The sequence below is a fragment of the Triticum urartu genome, chromosome 5 (genome assembly GCF_003073215.2).
Source record: "Triticum urartu cultivar G1812 chromosome 5, Tu2.1, whole genome shotgun sequence".
NCBI classification, from domain to species: domain Eukaryota; kingdom Viridiplantae; phylum Streptophyta; class Magnoliopsida; order Poales; family Poaceae; genus Triticum; species Triticum urartu.
The window spans coordinates 611,464,759-611,486,305 of record NC_053026.1 but is presented as its reverse complement, the minus strand read 5'-3'; positions in this window follow the sequence as shown (position 1 = coordinate 611,486,305).

Here is a 21,547-nt window from a genome sequence, read left to right as displayed (position 1 = left end):
CTTCACCTTGATCTTGTAAACCGCCGTGATGTCATACTCCAGGATCATGATAAATCGCCATGACGTCACCTTGCTATAAAAAAATGATACATCTCACCTTCAGTTAATGAGCCTCCGACAATCGAGGTGACCGCTCCTGTTAGGTATCCAATATACTGGCTCCTCGATTCTCGCGCTTGTCACCTGTCCCTTTACCTTATAAATAGAACCAAGGGTCATTTTATTTTTCCCCCTTCATCTCCTTGCTACTTCTTCCTCCTCGCAACGCCCCTGCACCCGAGCACCGCCGGCGTCGTCGAGCTTCGCCTCTGCATCTCCGTTGGCTGCTGCATCAACCTGTTTGCATCAGAAAGACGCGGCACATCTCCGCGACCTCAACCGCTGATGTAAGCCTCTCCTCTTTCCTCTGTAGATCCGTTAGGGTTCATGCGTGTTCATGTTGCTTTTCTCGTGTTCTTCGTCAACCCACGGATAGCCGAGATTTGATCGTGATGTGTTTCGCATAGTAGCTATAGAACTCCTTATCTCAGTCATTTGATCCAAACCTTTAAATATATAGTAACCTGATCTGGACCTTTGATGAACTGTTTTCGGGAGCAAACTTTTAAGTCTCAATATTTTTCCCTTTCCTAACTCATGGTAGATCCAAAATGTTACTGCGATCTTGTGAAACCTGTTTTACCTTACTTAGTCGTTCTTGCCTTACATCTGTACCTTCTTTCTCTCATAGGCGGTTTATCTTTGTAGAAAGCAATCTATCACATACCATTAGTCCCCTCATAAACCAACAAACCCCCTTTACCTTCATTGTAACAGTCCGGTTTAACAACACATGTATACCCTTGATATGACTTTGTCATTCATTATTGTATCAGTCTCCGTTTTACGCAATTTCAGACATCTGTATATCTTTATTCCATTGCATCTTGCGCACCACCATGAATTATTCATAAACCGGCATTTCTTTTTCAGCTTTTTGTTTCACAATGGCCAAACAGTTTTGCGCTTGCAACTGGGTTCCTTCTCGGATCACCGAAGAACAGTTAAACGGAATGGTCAGTATCGGCACCTTGCCCAAGAAAACGGAAATTCGGTGGCGAGTTTCGGGAAAAGAAAATCCTCCTACCCCGAGACAGGGTGAGGTAGTAGTCTTTGTCGACCACATAGGCCGTGGTTTCAAACCGCCCGGGTCGAAGCTTTTCCGAGATGTTCTTGCCAGTTTCCAACTCCATCCTCAAGATATCGGACCCAACTCGGTGTCCAATCTATGCAACTTCCAAGTCTTCTGTGAAGTGTACTTACAAGAAGAACCAACTGCTGAGCTGTTCCGGGACTTCTTTCATCTGAACCAGCGTACAGAGTTTGTAAATGGTCCCAATACTAAACTTGGTGGTGTCACTATTCAAAAGCGGAAGGAAGTTGAATTCCCTCATGCCAAACTGCACAGTCACCCTAAGAAATGGAACCTGACCTAGTTCTACTGCATAGATACCTCTCATGAAGATGAGAACCCTCTCCCAGGCTACCGTGATCACCGGCTTTCCAACACTCATCCAATGTCGCAACGTCTAAGTTCTACAGAACGGGCCAAATATGCCCCTCAACTCGCCAAACTCTGGGCCTTTATGGCCAATGGTTTATCGGGTGTTGATTTTGTGCGCTGCTGGATATCTTGGAGTGTCATGCCACTAAGCCGCCACCCCGGTTTAATGTGTGAATATACCGGTGAATTGGACGACCCCCAACGCCACATCAACTATCAGATGTCTGATGAAGAGGTCACTGAGGGCGTTAAGAAAATTATGAATGAACCGAAATCAATCTGTCACCAAACTGGCTTGAAACCCTTCTACACTCAAAACAAACCGCCTGCTGTAAGCACTATGCTTCCCTTTTTATCTTTGATATCTTTAAATTGTGCAACTTGTAAACTTTATTCTGTTTGTGTATAAACAGGGCAATGATCCCTTTTGGAAGCGGAAACCCGCAGATAAAGCGGCAAAGCCATCCCGTCCCAAAACCAAAGCTGTCAAGCGAACCTCAAAGCGGAAAACAGCCGAACGTATCAACATGGAGCTTGATGAAGATGCATATGAACCGGATGTTGAGGTAGAACTTGAATCCCTTCGCTCCCTTTTCATGCACCTCATTAACAATGACCTTTATCAGGAGGACGTGGAAGGCAACCTGGCTGACGATGTAGAGGTAATTATCCTTTCCTCCGGTTCAGACTCTATGCCAACACAAAAAACCCGCCAAGCGGCCCGAAAAGTAAGCTTTTCTCATCCTCTTGCTCACTTGGATCCAACATTCATTTTGAAGACGCGGCATCATGAAGCTCACCGAACAACCCGGCACAGCGGCCAACAGGTCACTTTGGCCGGTTTACCTGATACCCCGGTTCGGAAGCGCCAATCTGAGGTCTCCCCCACTTCTGACCATTCTTATCCCAAGGAAGGTTATTTTAGACAACCTCTTAATCCGTCTGATTCAAATTATCAGGTGACACCTCCCTCATCTTCTGGCGAATCATCAGCAACCCAACTCCCTCCTCTGAAAACTGTAGTTGGGTACGTATTGAAACCCTTTCTTCAAATGTGTTGGCAGAGCCCAAGCCAGACTCAGTAAGAAAGCTCGGGTTAACAATCCGTCGGAATACCAGGTGGTTTTTGAACAAGAGCAAACAGGTGATCCGGACCAAACTCGTGAACCGGAGGGTCCCCATCCTGAAGCTACCTTTAATGAGCCACCCCTTCAAGACCGGAATATTGATGAACAACCAGAAGTTGACACTGTTGTGCCTGACCCTGAACCGGCAGCTCCAATCCGGGCTAGTCCGATGAGAGCTACTGACACTCCACCATCACCCCTAAAAACTACTGAAGCCAAGGAGATGATGTTACCATTACTGGTATGGGCCACAGCTCTCCTGGCCATCCTGTAATCTTGGCCCAACATAGTGCCAAAGAAGAACAAGCTGCCAGGGAAAAGGGTAAATGGAGCAAAGATTTATCAAGTTATGCTCATCTCAGTGCTGAAGAACTTCACTCCGGGGTTTTAAACCGTCTGCACTCAAACAGCGACTATGAAGCCGGTTTGGTGAACTTGATGAAGGAACATTATGAGGTATTTTCATCTTCTATCTTTCCTTGATTCCAAATCTCAACATCGGCCCAAATAGCCCCCAAGGGCCGTTTTATGATGCCAATCTTAAACCGGGTCTTTTTAACACCTTAATCCTTACATGCTGATTATCAACACGTCAAATCCACGAGAAAAACTGATACTTCATCAATGTAGTTATATTGCTTTCATTAGTGTAGCCCCTAAGGGCCGGTTTAGCTTTGCGAGGTAAGCCGGGTCTTGAATCCATGCATCTGTTTTGAACAGATGTACATTAGACCCCAAGTGTTAAGGATAAGGCTTGCATTATACTTGAGACTTGTTGATAATAAAGCAAATAGACATTAGCCCCCAAGTACGAAGCGCATAACGTGTTATACGCTTAGTACTTTAGAAAATATATATCCTGTTGTTGACATAGCTTCACCTTTGCAGGCCGAGTTGAATACTAGAGATGCTCGAACCGCTGATCTGCAGGAAAATGTGAAGTCCCAACAAGAAGAGGCTTCTAAAGCGAAAGAGGAGCTGACCAAAGCCCTGGCAGCTATGGAGAATTTAAAAGAAACTTTTAACAAGGAGCGTGCTGACTGGGAGGCTGAAAAAGCCAGTTTAACCAAGAAAGCTGAAGACGCAGAAGCAGCTCTGAAACCAGTCGTAGATGAACTGGCTGGTTTGAAGCGACAGATCAATGCTATGACTTCCTCCGCGTTCGGTAATTATCTCCTTATGCTTGTTTGTCCAATTCATGAGATATTATTGTTTACCAGTCTGGCTGACATTAAACCATGACAGGCACTCGCATTACTTATCTGGGCGATAATATGCCGATGAAGCTTAAAGCGGCTTAAACTTTGCTTGAACAGTTATATTCTGGAACCCAACGTGCTATTTGTACTACATCATACAACAAGCCGGTGCCATCACTGATAAAGGAAACCCTTGAGAAGTTGGCCATGCTACCAGCCCAGATTACCGAACTGAAGAAGGCAGCCGCAAGAGCAGGAGCACTAACCGCACTAATCCGGGCCAAGGCTTGGATTCCGGATCTTCAAGTGGATGACATTATTAAAGGTTATCCAGGAGTGAAGGAGGACGGTTCAAACTTCGACAATGATGATCTTCGAAGGCTGACCAAAGAGATGCGGCCAATAGCTAGCAAACTGGCAGAGGATATAGACTTATCTCATTTCCAGCCAGTTTACGACACTGATGGCAAGAGGCAGCCTGCTGAAATCCATGAAGTCGAAGAACTTGTGCCTCCAATCCGTAAGCATACTTAAGCTCCTGACATTAACCCCTCCAGCCTAATCCATCAAGAAGCCATGTTTCAAGCTTTAACCGGAATCGATTGGTCAACGGTTGATTTCCAACGTCTGGGGAGGGATGAAGAGGAGGTGATTGCACCAACTGACCCGCAACCGTCAAGTCATCCCGACGAAGCATCTTAAACCGGCAGCCGGGTTACCAGCTACTATGTGCTACTGTTTGAAACAATTTATTCCAGTGAAGCCGTTTTGAAGCTTCGTGTAATAGGATAGTAAAAACATCCTTATCTGTCATGCCATCGAGCATGTTTGTGTTGCTTGATATTGGGAAAACTTGCTTCATTTTTGGGATCTATGTATGCATAGTCCATGATGATTTGCGTTTCTGGATACAAGAACTTAAAAGTGTCCTAGTGGTTTACCACTGGACGGGTCATGATGCCCAGAAAATAAACAAGACTTGGATGTATAACCAAAGTTTGTATTAATCAGATAAAATAAATAATATCTTCGGCATACCTCGTTGGTTTGGCCAACTGCTTGTATGGTAGAGGTGAAAACACCAATCCGGGGTATTGGTAACTCCTGGCCCTCCTGCCTTTTCATGTAGAAATCACATTGGGCTAAACAACCATTGAGTTGTTCGTATAAGGCTCGTGACATCTAGTCAAAACCAGACCGGAGCAGTTTGCTACCGGTTTTAGAATCTGGTCATGTACTTTCAACTGAGCGCTGAAAGTCAAGCCGTGTTGTAAAGAACACCGGTTTGTCAGAAAAATATTTATAAGTCCCTTATCATAGAAATAGCAAAAACAAAAGAAATATGCAAGGCTTTTCATGGGCTGCCAGGCCCTAAATCGAGGGTTTTCATGGGCTGCCAGGCTGCTGAGTTAAACCATTTTGCAAAGCCTTTTAAGATGGACCTCAATCTTTAACCAATCAACGGTTTTACTTTGACAAGTTCAGGGTCCATGGGATTGACTTGTCAAACGTTCGATGGGTCATACCAGGTTTACCTGGATGGAGTGACTTACTTAAAAAGGCAGGATAACCCGGGGTTTTAGGTGAATACACCTGGCTTCCAAGCCTGGCTTGATAGCCTATTACAAGGGTTCAAACTCATTGTTCTTTGAGAAGCAAAGAGCCCCCAAGTAATATGTGAGCTGTGCTCGGTGGTTACCTATGTTTGAACTATGCTTAATGCAACAGACTCTCTTTGGCTCCACATAATTTCCTTTTGGCTTAAGGCCTATCAAGAGGTGTAGCTATGGTGTGATGACAACCAAGCCCCCTAGTGATATCCCTTTGTGGTGTTAAACCGATCAAGAGGTGTAGCTATGGTTCAAATATGACCAAGCCCCCTAGTGATTTTCTTTATATCCGTGCGGCTGCAGAGACCAGTTTAACAAAATTCCGCTTTGACAGTAGAAGCTCTTGTAGGCTCACACATGATGTAAAAAGAATAGAGACCCCGCTTTATTCGAGGCTCCGGTTTATTATATATAATATGTACATTGTCATAAATATGTACATAAGAAGAGCCTGAGGCTCAAGTATAGTAAGGCCGAAGAAGAGCTATATTCCACGGCCGCTTGGTCTCCTCCTCCGATTTACATGAGTCTTTGTGCTCTCGAACATCAATGAGGTAGTATGACCCGTTGTGCAGATTCTTGCTGACCACAAAAGGTCCTTCCCAGGGTGGGGATAACTTGTGCATATCAGTCTGATCCTGGATGAGCCGGAGCACCAGACCGCCCTCTTGAAAAGTCCTGGTCTTAACCCGGCGGCTGTGATAACACCGAAGATCTTGTTGATAAATCGCCGAACGTGCTGCTGCAAGATCACGCTCCTCATCTAACAGGTCCAGTGAGTCCTGACGTGTTTTCTCATTATCAGCTTCAATATAAGCTGCTACACGGGGCGAATCGTGACGTATGTCACTAGGAAGAACTGCCTCCGTCCCATAAACCATGAAGAAAGGCGTGTAACCCGTAGATCTGTTGGGTGTGGTGTTGATGCTCCATAACACAGAAGGTAACTCCTCAACCCAACAACCCAGTGTCCGTTTCAAAGGAACCATAAGCCGGGGTTTAATACCTCTCAAAATTTCTTGATTTGCCCTCTCCGCTTGACCATTAGATTGGGGGTGAGCCACCGATGCTATATCAAGCCGGATGTGCTCACGTTGGCAAAATTCCTCCATCTCTCCCTTTGACAGATTAGTACCATTATCAGTTATAATATTGTGTGGAAAGCCAAACGGGAATATCACCTTTTTGATGAACTGAACTGCCATGGCCGCATCACACTTACTGACTGGCTCTGCTTCCACCCATTTGGTGAACTTGTCAACTGCCACTAATAAGTGGGTCTTTTTGTCCTTAGATTTCTTAAAAGGTCCAACCATATCAAGCCCCCAGGTCGCAAACGGCCAAGTTATTGGAATCATCCTCAACTCCTGAGCCGAATGTCAGCACGGCGTGCGAATTTTTGACAACCGTCACATCGTTTAACCAGATCCTCCGCATCAGCGTGAGCTGTTAACCAATAAAAGCCGTGACGAAAAGCCTTAGCCATCAAAGACTTTGAACCGGCATGGTGACCACAATCCCCTTCATGGATTTCTCGCAAAATCTCACAACCCTCTTGAGGAGAAACACAACGCTGAATTGCCCCTATGACGCTGTAACGATGTAACTCTCCGTTGATTATGGTCATGGACTTGGAATGCCAGATTACCTGTCGGGCCAAGGTCTCATCCTCTGGTAACTCGCCCCGGTTCATGTAAGCCAGGTACGGGATTGTCCAATCCGGTATGATATGCAAAGCTGCCACCAATTGAGCCTCTGGATCAGGAATAGCCAACTCCTCCTATGTTGGTACCTTGACCGGCGGATTATGAAGCACGTCAAGAAAGACATTTGGTGGGACCGGTTTACGATGAGAACCAAGGCGGCTTAAAGCGTCCGCCACTTCATTCTTTCACCGGTCTATATGGTCCACCTGATAACCCTTGAAGTGACCAGCTACTGTGTCCACCTCTCATCGATATGCAGCCATGAGTGGGTCTTTAGAATCCCAAGTGCCAGACACCTGTTGAGCCACCAGATCCGAGTCCCCAAAGCACTTAACCCGGCTTAAGTTCATCTCCTTAGCCATCTGAAGACCGTGGAGTAAGGCCTCATACTTAGCTGCATTGTTAGTACAGGGGAACATTAAGCGAAGAACATAACAAAACTTGTCACCTCGTGGGGAAGTTAGTATGACTCCAGCCCCCGAGCCCTCCAACTGTCTGGATCCATCAAAGTGAATAGTCTGGTACGTGTTATCTAGCTTTTCCTCTGGTGCCTGCAACTCTGTCCAATCATTGATTAAATCCACGAGCGCTTGGGATTTAATGGCTGTGCGAGGCGTGTATTTGAGCCCGTGAGGTCCAAGCTCAATAGCCCACTTAGCAATCCGGCCAGTTGCTTCTCTATTTTGAATGATATCTCCTAGAGGGGTTGAACTGACCAATGTGATAGGATGACCCTGAAAATAATGTTTGAGCTTCCGACTGGCCATGAATACTCCATACACTAGTTTCTGCCAATGTGGATATCTCTGCTTTGATTCAATGAGCACCTCACTGATATAATAAACCGGCCCTTGAACCGGATACTCCTTTCCAGCTTCCTTGCGCTCCACCACAATAGCCACGCTAACAGCTCGGGCATTAGCAGCCACATACAGCAATAACGGCTCTTTAGTGATCGGAGCTGCAAGCACAGGTGGTTCAGCTAACTGCCTCTTCAGATCCTCAAATGCTTTATCAGTCGCCTCACTCCAGACAAAATCATCTGTTTTCTTTAGCATCTGATATAGAGGGATAGCCTTCTGTTGGGTTTCGTAGTAATTTCAAAAAAATTCCTACGCACACGCAAGATCATGTGATGCATAGCAACGAGAGGGGAGAGTGTTGTCTACGTACCCACGCAGACCGACTGCGGAAGCGTTGACGCAACGTAGAGGAAGTAGTCGTACGTCTTCACGATCCAACCGATCAAGCACCGAAACTACGGCACCTCCGAGTTCGAGCACACGTTCAGCTCGATGACGATCCCCGGACTCCGATTTCAAGACTCCTCGTCATGTCTGTGATCACATCCGGGACTCCGAACAACCTTCGGTACATCAAAATGCATAAACTCATAATATAACTGTCATTGTAACCTTAAGCGTGCGGACCCTACGGGTTGGAGAACAATGTAGACATGACCGAGACATGTCTCCAGTCAATAACCAATAGCGGGACCTGGATGCCCATATTGGCTCCTACATATTCTACGAAGATCTTTATCGGTCAGACCGCATAACAACATACGTTGTTCGCTTTGTCATCGGTATGTTACTTGCCCGAGATTCGATCGTCGGTATTCCAATACCTAGTTCAATCTCGTTACCGGCAAGTCTCTTTACTCGTTCTGTAATACATCATCTCGCAACTAACTCATTAAGTTGCAATGCTTGCAAGGCTTAAGTAATGTGTATTACCGAGAGGGCCCAGAGATACCTCTCTGACAATCGGAGTGACAAAACCTAATCTCTTAATACGCCAACCCAACATGTACCTTTGGAGACACCTGTAGTACTCCTTTATAATCACCCAGTTACATTGTGACGTTTGGTAGTACCCAAAGTGTTCCTCCGGTAAACGGGAGTTGCATAATCTCATAGTTATAGGAACATGTATAAGTCATGAAGAAAGCAATAGCAACATACTAAACGATCGGGTGCTAAGCTAATGGAATGGGTCATGTCAATCAGATCATTCTCTTAATGATGTGATCCCGTTAATCAAATAACAACTCATTGTTCATGGTTAGGAAACATAACCATCTTTGATTAACGAGCTAGTCAAGTAGAGGCATACTAGTGACACTTTGTTTGTCTATGTATTCACACATGTATTATGTTTCCGGTTAATACAATTCTAGCATGAATAATAAACATTTATCATGATTATAAGGAAATAAATAATAACTATATTATTGCCTCTAGGGCATATTTCCTTCAGTCTCCCACTTGCACTAGAGTCAATAATCTAGATTACACCGTAATGATTCTAACACCCATGGAGCCTTGGTGCTGATCATGTTTTGCTCGTGGAAGAGGATTAGTCAATGGGTCTGCAACATTCAGATCCGTATGTATCTTGCAAATCTCTATGTCTCCCACCTGGACTAGATCCCGGATGGAATTGAAGCGTCTCTTGATGTGCTTAGTTCTCTTGTGAAATCTGGATTCCTTTGCCAAGGCAATTGCACCAGTATTGTCACAAAAGATTTTCATTGGACCCGATGCACTAGGTATGACACCTAGATCAGATATGAACTCCTTCATCCAGACTCCTTCATTTGCTGCTTCCGAAGCAGCTATGTACTCTGCTTCACATGTAGATCCCGCTACGACGCTTTGTTTAGAACTGCACCAACTGACATCTCCACCGTTCAATGTAAACACGTATCCGGTTTGCGATTTAGAATCGTCCGGATCAGTGTCAAAGCTTGCATCAACGTAATCTTTTACGACTAGCTCTTTGTCACCTCCATATGCGAGAAGCATATCCTTAGTCCTTTTCAGGTATTTCAGGATGTTCTTGACCGCTGTCCAGTGATCCACTCCTGGATTACTTTGGTACCTCCCTGCTAGACTTATAGCAAGGCACACATCAGGTCTGGTACACAGCATTGCATACATGATAGATCCTATTGCTGATGCATAGGGAACATCTTTCAAATTCTCTCTATCTTCTGCAGTGGTCGGGCATTGAGTCTTACTCAATTTCACACCTTGTAACACAGGCAAGAATCCTTTCTTTGCTTGATCCATTTTGAACTTCTTCAAAATTTTGTCAATGTATGTTGTTTGTGAAAGTCCAATTAAGCGTCTTGATCTATCTCTATAGATCTTAATGCCAAATATGTAAGCAGCTTCACCGAGGTCTTTCATTGAAAAACTCTTATTCAAGTATCCCTTTATGCTATCCAGAAATTCTATATTATTTCCACTTAATAATATGTCATCCACATATAATATCAGAAATTCTACAGAGCTCCCACTCACTTTCTTGTAAATACAGGCTTCTCCAAAAGTCTGTATAAAACCAAATGCTTTGATCACACTATCAAAATGTTTATTCCAACTCCGAGAGGCTTGCGCCAGTCCATAAATGGATCGCTGGAGCTTGCACACTTTGTTAGCTCCCTTGGGATCGACAAAACCTTCTGGTTGCATCATATACAACTCTTCTTCCAGAAATCCATTCAGGAATGCAGTTTTGACATCCATCTGCCAAATTTCATAATCATAAAATGCGGCAATTGCTAACATGATTCGGACAGACTTAAGCATCGCTACGGGTGAGAAGGTCTCATCATAGTCAATCCCTTGAACTTGCCGAAAACCTTTTGCGACAAGTCGAGCTTTGTAGACAGTAATATTACCGTCAGCGTCAGTCTTCTTCTTGAAGATCCATTTATTCTCAATTGCTTGCCGATCATCGAGCAAGTCAACCGAAGTCCATACTTTGTTCTCATACATGGATCCCATCTTAGATTTCATGGCTTCAAGCCATTTTGCGGAATCTGGGCTCACCATCACTTCTTCATAGTTCGTAGGTTCATCATGATCTAGTAGCATGACTTCCAGAACGGGATTACCGTACCACTCTGGCGCGGATCTTACTCTGGTTGATCTACGAGGTTCAGTAGTATCTTGATCTAAAGTTTCATGATCATCATCATTAGCTTCCTCTCTAATTGGTGTAGGTGTCACTGAAACAGTTTTCAGTGATGCACTACTTTCCAATAAGGGAGTAGGTACAGTTACCTCGTCAAGTTCTACTTTCCTCCCACTCACTTCTTTCGAGAGAAACTCCTTCTCCAAAAAGTTTCCGAATTTAGCAACAAAAGTCTTGCCTTCGGATCTGTGATAGAAGGTGTATCCAATAGTTTCCTTTGGATATCCTATGAAGACACATTTCTCCGATTTGGGTTCGAGCTTATCAGGTTGAAGCTTTTTCACATCAGCATCGCAGCCCCAAACTTTCAGAAACGACAACTTTGGTTTCTTGCCAAACCACAGTTCATAAGGCATCGTCTCAACGGATTTTGATGGTGCCCTATTTAACGTGAATGCGGCCGTCTCTAGAGCGTATCCCCAAAACGATAGCGGTAAATCAGTAAGAGACATCATAGATCGCACCATATCTAGTAAAGTACGATTACGACGTTCGGACACACCATTACGCTGAGGTGTTCCGGGTGGTGTGAGTTGCGAAACTATTCCACAATTTTTCAAATGTACACCAAACTCGTAACTCAAATATTCTCCTCCACGATCAGATCGTAGAAACTTTATTTTCTTGTTACGATGATTTTCAACTTCACTCTGAAATTCCTTGAACTTTTCAAATGTTTCAGACTTATGTTTCATTAAGTAGATATACCCATATCTGCTTAAATCATCTGTGAAGGTGAGAAAATAACGATATCCGCCACGAGCCTCAATATTCATCGGACCACATACATCTGTATGTTTGATTTCCAACAAATCTGTTGCTCTCTCCACAGTACCGGAGAACGGTGTTTTGGTCATCTTGCCCATGAGGCACGGTTCGCAAGTACCAAGTGATTCATAATCAAGTGATTCCAAAAGTCCATCAGAATGGAGTTTCTTCATGCGCTTTACACTGATATGACCTAAACGGCAGTGCCACAAATAAGTTGCACTTTCATTATCAACTCTGCATCTTTTGGCTTCAACACTATGAATATGTGTGTTACTACTATCGAGATTCAACAAGAATAGACCACTCTTCAAGGGTGCATGACCATAAAAGATATTACTCATATAAATAGAACAACCATTATTCTCTGATTTAAATGAATAACCGTCTTGCATCAAACAAGATCCAGATATAATGTTCATGCTTAACGCTGGCACCAAATAACAATTATTTAGGTCTAATACTAATCCCGAAGGTAGATGTAGAGGTAGTGTGCCGACTGCGATCACATCGACTTTGGAACCGTTTCCCACGCGCATCGTCACCTCGTCCTTAACCAATCTTCGCTTGATCCGTAGTCCCTGTTTCGAGTTGCAAATATTAGCAACAGAATTAGTATCAAATACCCAGGTGCTACTGCGAGCATTAGTAAGGTACACATCAATAACATGTATATCACATATACCTTTGTTCACCTTGCCATCCTTCTTATCCGCCAAATACTTGGGGCAGTTCCGCTTCCAGTGACCAGTCTGCTTGCAATAGAAGAACTCAGTTTCAGGCTTAGGTCCAGGCTTGGGTTTCTTCTCTTGAGTAGCAACTTGCTTGCCGTTCTTTTTAAAGTTCCCCTTCTTTTTCCCTTTGCCCTTTTTCTTGAAACTAGTGGTCTTGTTAACCATCAACACTTGATGCTCCTTCTTGATTTCTACCTCTGCAGCTTTCAGCATCGCGAAGAGCTCGGGAATAGTCTTGTTCATCCCTTGCATATTATAGTTCATCACGGAGCTCTTGTAGCTTGGTGGCAGTGATTGAAGAATTCTGTCAATGACGCAATCATCTGGAAGATTAACTCCCAATTGAATCAAGTGATTATTATACCCAGACATGTTGAGTATATGCTCACTGACAGAACTGTTCTCCTCCATCTTGCAGCTATAGAACTTATTGGAGACTTCATATCTCTCAATCCGGGCATTTGCTTAAAATATTAACTTCAACTCCTGGAACATCTCATATGCTCCATGACATTCAAAACGTCGTTGAAGTCCCGATTCTAAGCCGTATAGCATGGCACACTGAACTATCGAGTAGTCATCAGCTTTGCTCTGCCAGACGTTCATAACATCCGGCGTTGCACCTGCAGCAGGCCTGGCACCCAGCGGTGCTTCCAGGACGTAATTCTTCTGTGCAGCAATGAGGATAATCCTCAAGTTACGGACCCAGTCCGTGTAATTGCTACCATCATCTTTCAACTTTGCTTTCTCAAGGAACGCATTAAAATTCAACGGAACAACAGCACGAGCCATCTACCTACAATCAAACATAAACAAGCAAGATACTAATCAGGTACTAAGTTTCATGATAAATTTAAGTTCAGTTAATTAAGTTAATTAAAGAACTCCCACTTAGATAGATATCCCTCTAATCCTCTAAGTGATTACGTGATCCAAATCAACTAAACCATAACCGATCATCACGTGAGATGGAGTAGTTTTGAATGGTGAACATCGTTATGTTGATCATATCTACTATATGATTCATGCTCGACCTTTCGGTCTCCGTGTTCCGAGGCCATATCTGTATATGCTTGGCTCGTCAAGTATAACCTGAGTATTCCGCGTGTGCAACTGTTTTGTACCCGTTGTATTTGAACGTAGAACCTATCACACCCGATCATCACGTGGTGTCTCAGCACGAAGAACTTTCGCAACGGTGCATACTCAGGGAGAACACTTCTTGATAATTTAGTGAGAGATCATCTTATAATGCTACCGTCAATCAAAGCAAGATAAGATGCATAAAAAGGATAAACATCACATGCAATCAATATAAGTGATATGATATGGCCATCAACATCTTGTGCTTGTGATCTCCATCTCCGAAGCACCGTCGTGATCACCATCGTCACCGGCGTGACACCTTGATCTCCATCGTAGCATCGTTGTCATCTCGCCAAGCTTATGCTTCCACGACTATCACTACCGCTTAGTAATAAAGTAAAGCATTACATCGCGATTTCAATGCATACAATAAAGCGACAACCATATGGCTCCTGCCAGTTGCCGATAACTCGGTTACAAAACATGATCATCTCATACAATAAAATTCAGCATCATGTGTTGACCATATCACATCACAACATGCCTTGCAAAAACAAGTTAGACGTCCTCTACTTTGTTGTTGCAAGTTTTACGTGGCTGCTACGGGCTTAAGCAAGAACCAATCTCACCTACGCATCAAAACCACAACGATAGTTTGTCAAATAGACTCCGTTTTAACCTTCGCAAGGACCGGGTGTAGCCATACTCGGTTCAACTAAAGTTGGAGAGACAGTCGCCCGCAAGCCACCTATGTGCAAAGCATGTCGGGGGAACCGGTCTCACGTAAGCGTACGCGTAAGGTTGGTCCGGGTCGTCTCGTCCAACAGTGCCGCCGAACCAAAGTATGACATGCTGGTAGGCAGTATGACTTATATCGCCCACAACTCACTTGTGTTCTACTCGTGCATATAACATCAACATAAATAACCTAGGCTCGGATGCCACTGTTGGGTTTCGTAGTAATTTCAAAAAATTTCCTACGCACACGCAAGATCATGTGATGCATAGCAACGAGAGGGGAGAGTGTTGTCTACGTACCCACGCAGACCGACTGCGGAAGCGTTGACGCAACGTAGAGGAAGTAGTCGTACGTCTTCAAGATCCAACCGATCAAGCACTGAAACTACGGCACCTCCGAGTTCGAGCACACGTTCAGCTCGATGATGATCCCCGAACTCCGATCCAGCAAAGTTTGAACTATGCTTAATGCAACAGACTCTCTTTGGCTCCACATAATTTCCTTTTGGCTTAAGGCCTATCAAGAGGTGTAGCTATGGTGTGATGACAACCAAGCCCCCTAGTGATATCCCTTTGTGGTGTTAAACCGATCAAGAGGTGTAGCTATGGTTCAAATATGACCAAGCCCCCTAGTGATTTTCTTTATATCCGTGCGGCTGCAGAGACCAGTTTAACAAAATTCCGCTTTGACAGTAGAAGCTCTTGTAGGCTCACACATGATGTAAAAAGAACAGAGACCCCGCTTTATTCGAGGCTCCGGTTTATTATATATAATATGTACATTGTCATAAATATGTACATAAGAAGAGCCTGAGGCTCAAGTATAGTAAGGCCGAAGAAGAGCTATATTCCACGGCCGCTTGGTCTCCTCCTCCGATTTACATGAGTCTTTGTGCTCTCGAACATCAATGAGGTAGTATGACCCGTTGTGCAGATTCTTGCTGACCACAAAAGGTCCTTCCCAGGGTGGGGATAACTTGTGCATATCAGTCTGATCCTGGATGAGCCGGAGCACCAGACCGCCCTCTTGAAAAGTCCTGGTCTTAACCCGGCCGGCTGTGATAACCCGAGATCTTGTTGATAAATCGCCGAACGTGCTGCTGCAAGATCACGCTCCTCATCTAACAGGTCCAGTGAGTCCTGACGTGCCTTCTCATTATCAGCTTCAATATAAGCTGCCACACGGGGCGAGTCGTGACGTATGTCACTAGGAAGAACTGCCTCCGTCCATAAACCATGAAGAAAGGCGTGTAACCCGTAGATCTGTTGGGTGTGGTGTTGATGCTCCATAACACAGAAGGTAACTCCTCAACCCAACAACCCAGTGTCCGTTTCAAAGGAACCATAAGCCGGGGTTTAATACCTCTCAAAATTTCTTGATTTGCCCTCTCCGCTTGACCATTAGATTGGGGGTGAGCCACCGATGCTATATCAAGCCGGATGTGCTCACGTTGGCAAAATTCCTCCATCTCTCCCTTTGACAGATTAGTACCATTATCAGTTATAATACTGTGTGGAAAGCCAAACCGGAATATCACCTTTTTGATGAACTGAACGCCATGGCCGCATCACACTTACTGACTGGCTCTGCTTCCACCCATTTGGTGAACTTGTCAACTGCCACTAATAAGTGGGTCTTTTTGTCCTTGGATCGCTTAAAGGGTCCAACCATATCAAGCCCCCAAGTCGCAAACGGCCAAGTTATTGGAATCATCCTCAACTCCTGAGCCGAATATGAGCACGGCGTGCGAATTTTTGACAACCGTCACATCTTTTGACTAAATCCTCCGCATCAGCGTGAGCTGTTAACCAATAAACCGTGCGAAAAGCTTTAGCTACCAAAGACTTTGAACCGGCATGGTGACCACAATCCCCTTCATGGATTTCTCGCAAAATCTCACAACCCTCTTGAGGAGAGACACAACGCTGAATTGCCCCTGAGACGCTGTAACGATGTAACTCTCCGTTGATTATGGTCATTGACTTGGAATGCCGGATTATCTGTCGGGCCCAAGGTTTCATCCTCTGGTAACTCGCCCCGGTTCATGTAAGCCAGGTATGGGATTGTCCAATCCGGTATGACATGCAAAGCTGCCACCAATTGAGCCTCCGGATCAGGAATAGCCAACTCCTCCTCTGTTGGTACCTTGACCGACGGATTATGCAGCACGTCAAGAAAGACATTTGGTGGGACGGTTTACGCTGAGAACCAAGGCGGCTTAAAGCGTCCGCCGCTTCATTCTTTCGCCGGTCTATATGGTCCACCTGATAACCCTTGAAGTGACCAGCACTGTGTCCACCTCTCGTCGATATGCAGCCATGAGTGGGTCTTTAGAATCCCAAGTGCCAGACACCTGTTGAGCCACCAGATCCGAGTCCCCAAAGCACTTAACCCGGCTTAAGTTCATCTCCTTAGCCATCTGAAGACCGTGGAGTAAGGCCTCATACTTAGCTGCATTGTTAGTACAGGGGAACATTAAGCGAAGAACATAACAAAACTTGTCACCTCGTGGGGAAGTTAGTATGACTCCAGCCCCCGAGCCCTCCAACTGTCTGGATCCATCAAAGTGAATAGTCTGGTACGTGTTATCTAGCTTTTCCTCTGGTGCCTGCAACTCTGTCCAATCATTGATTAAATCCACGAGCGCTTGGGATTTAATGGCTGTGCGAGGCGTGTATTTGAGCCCGTGAGGTCCAAGCTCAATAGCCCACTTAGCAATCCGGCCAGTTGCTTCTCTATTTTGAATGATATCTCCTAGAGGGGTTGAACTGACCAATGTGATAGGATGACCCTGAAAATAATGTTTGAGCTTCCGACTGGCCATGAATACTCCATACACTAGTTTCTGCCAATGTGGATATCTCTGCTTTGATTCAATGAGCACCTCACTGATATAATAAACCGGCCCTTGAACCGGATACTCCTTTCCAGCTTCCTTGCGCTCCACCACAATAGCCACGCTAACAGCTCGGGCATTAGCAGCCACATACAGCAATAACGGCTCTTTAGTGATCGGAGCTGCAAGCACAGGTGGTTCAGCTAACTGCCTCTTCAGATCCTCAAATGCTTTATCAGTCGCCTCACTCCAGACAAAATCATCTGTTTTCTTTAGCATCTGATATAGAGGGATAGCCTTCTGTTGGGTTTCGTAGTAATTTCAAAAAAATTCCTACGCACACGCAAGATCATGTGATGCATAGCAACGAGAGGGGAGAGTGTTGTCTACGTACCCACGCAGACCGACTGCGGAAGCGTTGACGCAACGTAGAGGAAGTAGTCGTACGTCTTCACGATCCAACCGATCAAGCACCGAAACTACGGCACCTCCGAGTTCGAGCACACGTTCAGCTCGATGACGATCCCCGGACTCCGATTTCAAGACTCCTCGTCATGTCTATGATCACATCCGGGACTCCGCACAACCTTCGGTACATCAAAATGCATAAACTCATAATATAACTGTCATTGTAACCTTAAGCGTGCGGACCCTACGGGTTGGAGAACAATGTAGACATGACCGAGACATGTCTCCAGTCAATAACCAATAGCGGGACCTGGATGCCCATATTGGCTCCTACATATTCTACGAAGATCTTTATCGGTCAGACCGCATAACAACATACGTTGTTCGCTTTGTCATCGGTATGTTACTTGCCCGAGATTCGATCGTCGGTATTCCAATACCTAGTTCAATCTCGTTACCGGCAAGTCTCTTTACTCGTTCTGTAATACATCATCTCGCAACTAACTCATTAAGTTGCAATGCTTGCAAGGCTTAAGTAATGTGTATTACCGAGAGGGCCCAGAGATACCTCTCTGACAATCGGAGTGACAAAACCTAATCTCTTAATACGCCAACCCAACATGTACCTTTGGAGACACCTGTAGTACTCCTTTATAATCACCCAGTTACATTGTGACGTTTGGTAGTACCCAAAGTGTTCCTCCGGTAAACGGGAGTTGCATAATCTCATAGTTATAGGAACATGTATAAGTCATGAAGAAAGCAATAGCAACATACTAAACGATCGGGTGCTAAGCTAATGGAATGGGTCATGTCAATCAGATCATTCTCTTAATGATGTGATCCCGTTAATCAAATAACAACTCATTGTTCATGGTTAGGAAACATAACCATCTTTGATTAACGAGCTAGTCAAGTAGAGGCATACTAGTGACACTTTGTTTGTCTATGTATTCACACATGTATTATGTTTCCGGTTAATACAATTCTAGCATGAATAATAAACATTTATCATGATTATAAGGAAATAAATAATAACTATATTATTGCCTCTAGGGCATATTTCCTTCACCTTCTCCCCAAGACGACTGATAAACCGGCTCAAAGCCGCAATCCGGCTGGCCAAACGTTGAACGTCATTGATACACGCCGGTTTAGCCAAAGATGTAATTGCTGAGATTTTTTCCGGATTAGCCTCAATGCCTCTGTTTGACACCAGAAAACCCAAGAGTTTGCCTGCCGGGACACCAAAGGCACACTTTTCCGGTTTGAGCATCATCTTGTAAACCTGGAGGTTGTCAAAGGTTTCTCTCAAATCATCTATCAACGTTTCCTCTTTCCTAGATTTTATCACAATATCATCTACATATGCATGAACATTGCGCCCAATCTGCTTATGAAGACAATTCTGAACACAGCGTTGATAAGTCGCCTGGGCACTCTTGAGCCCAAAAGGCATGGAGACATAGCAGAAGGCTCCAAAAGGAGTTATAAAAGCCATCTTCTCCTGGTCCTTAACTGCCATTTTGATGTGATGATAACCAGAATAAGCGTCCAAAAAACACAAACGGTCACAACCCGTCGTAGCATCAATGATCTGATCGATACAAGGGAGGGCAAAGGGATCTGCAGGGCAAGCCTTGTTCAAGTCTGTGTAATCTATACACATACGCCAAGTGCCGTTTTTCTTAAGAACCAGCACCGGATTAGCCAACCACTTTGGATGAAAGACCTCCACGATAAACCCTGCGGCCAACAACCGAGCTACCTCTTCACCAATAGCCTTGCGCCTTTCTTCATTGAAGCGGCGGAGAAACTTCTGGACCGGTTTAAACTTAGGATCAATGTTAAGTGTGTGCTCAGCGAGTTCCCTCGGTACACCTGGCATGTCAGAAGGCTTCCATGCAAAGATGTCCTGGTTCTCACGGATGAACTCGATGAGCGCGCTTTCCTATTTGGGATCCAGGTTAGCACTGATGCTGAACTGTTTGGACGAATCACCGGGAACAAAATCAACCAACTTAGTATCTGTGGCCGATTTAAATTTCACTGCCGGATCGTGTTCCGTAGTTGTATTTTTCAAAGACGTCATATCTGCCGGATCAACCTTGTCTTTGTAAAACTTTAGTTCCTCTGTGGCACAAACCGACTCAGCATAAGCTGCATCACCTTCCTCACATTCCAAAGCGATCTTCCTGCTCCCATGTACTGTGATGGTCCCCTTATGGCCTGGCATTTTAAGTTGCAGATAAACATAACATGGCCTTGCCGTGAACCTAGCATAAGACGGTCGCCCAAACAAAGCGTGATACGGACTTTTGATTTTTACCACCTCAAAAGTCAATGTTTCTGATCTTGAATCATGATCATCTCCAAAAGCCACTTCTAAGGCTATCTTGCCCACTGGATATGCAGACTTACCGGGCACCACGCCATGGAAAATGGTGTTTGACGGTCTAAGATTCTTATCTGTCAACCCCATGCGACGGAAGGTATCATAATACAGAATGTTGATACTGCTTCCCCCATCCATGAGCACCTTGGTGAACTTATACCCCCTAACTTGAGGAGCCACCACTAAGGCCAGATGACCTGGATTGTCAACCCGGGGTGGGTGATCCTCTCTGCTCCAAAAAATGGGTTGCTCAGACCAGCGCAAATACTGAGGCACCGCCGGTTCAACAGAGTTCACTGCCCTCTTGTGAAGCTTCTGATCACGCTTACACAAGCTAGTGGTGAAGACATGATATTGCCCACTATTTAACTGCTTAGGATGGCTTTGATAACCCGATTGCTGCTGCTGGTTCCCCTGATGGTTGTAACCTCCCTGGTTGCCCTGGTTCCCTTGATTGTTGTGTCCGGTTTGATTGCCCTGAAATCCTGAACCGGAGCTGCCGCCTCCGTAACCTGGCCCATGGAAACCGCCTCCTGAACCGCCGGGCGGGCCATTATCGTACTGAAACATATTGGAGTTCTTGAAATCTCGCATGATATAACAATCCTTCCAAAGATGCGATGATGGCTTCTCCTTTGATCCATGCTTTGGACAGGGCTGATTTAGCAGCCGCTCCAAATTGGGGCCTGAACCTCCGCCCCTCTGAGGCTGCTTACCCTTACGACGCTGACCATTCTCCTGAGCATTGGTGTTAGCTACAAAGTCCAAACTGTTGTCGGCCTTGCGCTTACCGTTGTTCCCATGGCCCGCCAGATTATGCTGCTGACCCTTGGTGTTGCCATTCTTTTTCCCTTTCCCCGGTTTGTCCTCCTCTGAGTCAGGGTCCTTGGTATTATCTGAATCGGCGTACTTAACCAAAGCGGCCATAAGCGTTGACATATCATTGCAGTGACGTTTGAGCCTTCCTAACTTCTGTTTAAGAGGCAGAAAATGGCAATTGCCCTCCAACATTAACACTGCGGTATCTGCATTGATACGATCCAATGAATGCAAAATAGCCGAAACCCGCTTTACCCAATGGGTCATGGACTCCCCATCCTCTTGGACACAAGCGGCCAGATCCACAATTGACATGGGCTGCTTACAAGTATCTTTGAAGTTTTGGATAAACCGGTGCTTCAATTCGGCCCATGATCCGACAAAATTAGTTGGTAAGCTCTTCAACCAAGTACGAGCTATCCCTTCCAATATCATGGTGAAGTATTTAGCACATACTGCTTCATCCACATCTAACATCTCCATTGCCTCTCGTAGCTCTCAACCCATGCATCTAGCTGCAGATCGATGGTATAATTGGGTACCTTACGAGGGCCCTTGAAATCCTTGGGCAGTCACACATTACGCAAAGCGGG